This window comes from Tupaia chinensis, unplaced genomic scaffold, assembly GCF_000334495.1.
Source record: "Tupaia chinensis unplaced genomic scaffold, TupChi_1.0 Scaffold000159_1, whole genome shotgun sequence".
NCBI lineage: Eukaryota > Metazoa > Chordata > Mammalia > Scandentia > Tupaiidae > Tupaia > Tupaia belangeri.
In genome coordinates this window covers 1,644,313-1,646,675 of record NW_006159630.1, presented here as the reverse complement: position 1 = coordinate 1,646,675, position 2,363 = coordinate 1,644,313, and the positions used below count along the sequence as shown (strand labels likewise).

Sequence of the window (2,363 nt, the reverse complement as noted above, 5' to 3'; positions counted from 1 at the left end):
CCCGGGGTGTCCCCCCTGCCCCTAGGGCTGTGGCAGCCTCACTGCACCCAGCCTGCAGGGCCGTGTCGTAGGACAGGTCACTTCATTAGCATTAGTCCCGTGCCCTCGTCATCCTCTCCACCATCAGACATGGCTGCAGTACCTCTAGGAGGAACCCCACACCTCCCCACACCAGGTACCGTGTCCCAGAGCGAGGCCTGCCACGACCCTGTTTGTAACTGGGCAGGGCACTGGCACCGCCGTTGCTGTTCTTGCTTGGACCTGGGCTGACGTTCCGGGGAAGAGCCCACTCACCTGTCTGGAAAGTACCGTCGACGCAGGCTCGTTTCCTGTGCAGGGCTCTTCTCAGTGAGGCAGTGGCAGCGTCACCCTAGGCAGCCCTGCAAGGTCACCTCCTAGTGGTTTCTCTGCATGAATTCAGATCCTTGACATTTATGAAAGGAACAGAAGTTTTCTGAAAGAGTCTTCCCGCCCAAGCAAGCAGCTGCAACCTGACATGTTGAAACCCTGGTGCATCGAGACCCAGCCAGGGGATGGACTCACTGCCAGGTCTTGGGGGTCCCGGTGGGCCGGAGCCAGAGTGAGTCTCTGAGCCGCCCATGGGCATGGGATTTGGTGTGGCTGATCAGCAGGTACGAGACATGCGCACATCCCCACCCATGCAGACGGCTGGGTGCAGCTCACCTCTTGAGACTTGGGACGACAACAGGATAGAAGTTTGTGGTGGCAGCCGTGGGGGAGGTGCCTGCAAGGGGGACGGTCTCGTCTGCCCCACACAGGCCAGCCCTTCCCCAGGGGTCATGGGCCGAGAGGCAGCACCTCCGGCTCCCACCTGGCTTTCCCCCTAGCACTTCCTGGAGGGGTGTGGGGCTGAGGCGGTGCGGGCCGGGAGCCGGAGTGCTGCCTCTGCTGCATGGCGTCGGCTGTGGGTGTGCAGGTCCCAGCTCAGAAGGTCTTCCCATTGCCCCCCCACGGTTTTCTGGGGCCCCAAGGGGGGCCCGTGCAGTTCATAATTGAAGTCTGTCTGTCTGTCTGCTCTCTTTTTAGACTCCGTAGGGGTTGTATGCCTCCTTGGTTTTGTGAGGGGGGGGTGTGGTTGTGTGCGCACACGCGTGTGTGCGCGTGTACTCTCGGCCAGATGATGTAAATACCAAAGCAAAACCAAGTTCTGGAAATGCCAGCTTCTCTCCCACTAATGATTTAGGAAAGGACTGTCGTTGAAGGACTTCTTGAGTTCCTTTCCTTACTGCCTTCGTGTTAGAGCAAAGTGGAAGGTTGTTAGGGACCACTGGTATTATATAGATCAAGACTTTTATGATTATGTTGTTTTCTCTCATTTTATTATATTATTAAGAAAGCGATTTCCTTGATGAAAGAAAGAGGGAGAGGTTCCCCCGGTCGGGTCTCGTCCCGTCCTCAGGCCACAGTCCTCCCAGCCACCAGGCTGTGGGCATGCCCTGCGCGTTCAGGTCAGCCTGTCCAGCCGTGGCCCCTTCGAGTTCCCATGGTCGTCTCCATCATAGCCCAGTGTCTTTAGTGGCTTAGTGATTACAGACGCGCGCCAGGCCAGGGCTCCCCTGGACACCCCTGCGAGGCTGGAGGGCCTGCCTATGGACGCCCGGTGCCGCCTGCCCTGAGCCTCCAGGGCACAGCCTGGTACCTCTCTGACGTGGGCACTCGGGCCGAGGGATCAGCCGTGCCTTAAGGAGCCACCAGTCCTCCCTCCCAACCAGAGGCCCCTCAGCGTCACCTCCCGCAGCCCCGTGGCCACGCTGTGTGCTCAGAGCGAGGCTGAGGAGCCAATATGACAGGCAGGGCTTTGCCCCGATGAGCAGCAAGCCGGCGAGAATTATCTGCTCAGCTGCCTTCCACGCCTTCACACAGTCCCGTCAGAACAAGTCAAAACAAGCCCCCGCACACCTGCTGAGTCTCAAGCTGGCACCAACCTTTTCAGACCTCACGGGTGTCTGTGCGGAGGTTCCCGGACCCTCTGCTCTCGCCCTCAGCCAGCCTGCTGCATGGAGGGCGTCGGCAGGCGAGCGTCTGCCCTCGAGCGGCAGCAGGCTGCCCGGACACCTGACCGCGCGGTCACACCAGGGCTTCCAGGAACCCGCGTGGCCACCCCCGCCTTCTCCCCTGCCCAGGCTGGTTTTCAGGGCCTTCCTCTGCCCCAGTCAAGGCCCCAGTCAGTGCAGGGGCGGCGGTGGCCTAGAACCGTGCAGCACGACATTGGACTCGCAGCCAGCACCTGTGGCCGCGGCCACGGAGAGGGTCCGTTTTACAGCTGGGGACGGTCCAGACCCGTGAGAGGTCCCCGACCCCACCCCTCAGACCTCCACAGTGGTCACAAGCTCTTTTTTTTT

At 60.7% G+C, this 2,363-nt stretch overlaps 1 protein-coding gene across 1 annotated transcript in view; it reads left to right on the top strand.

Annotated features, from left to right (window-relative positions):
- The window catches only part of RPTOR (regulatory associated protein of MTOR complex 1), a 393,373-nt gene that overhangs the window by 347,305 nt on the left and 43,705 nt on the right, over positions 1 to 2,363 (top strand). The window lies entirely within an intron of this gene.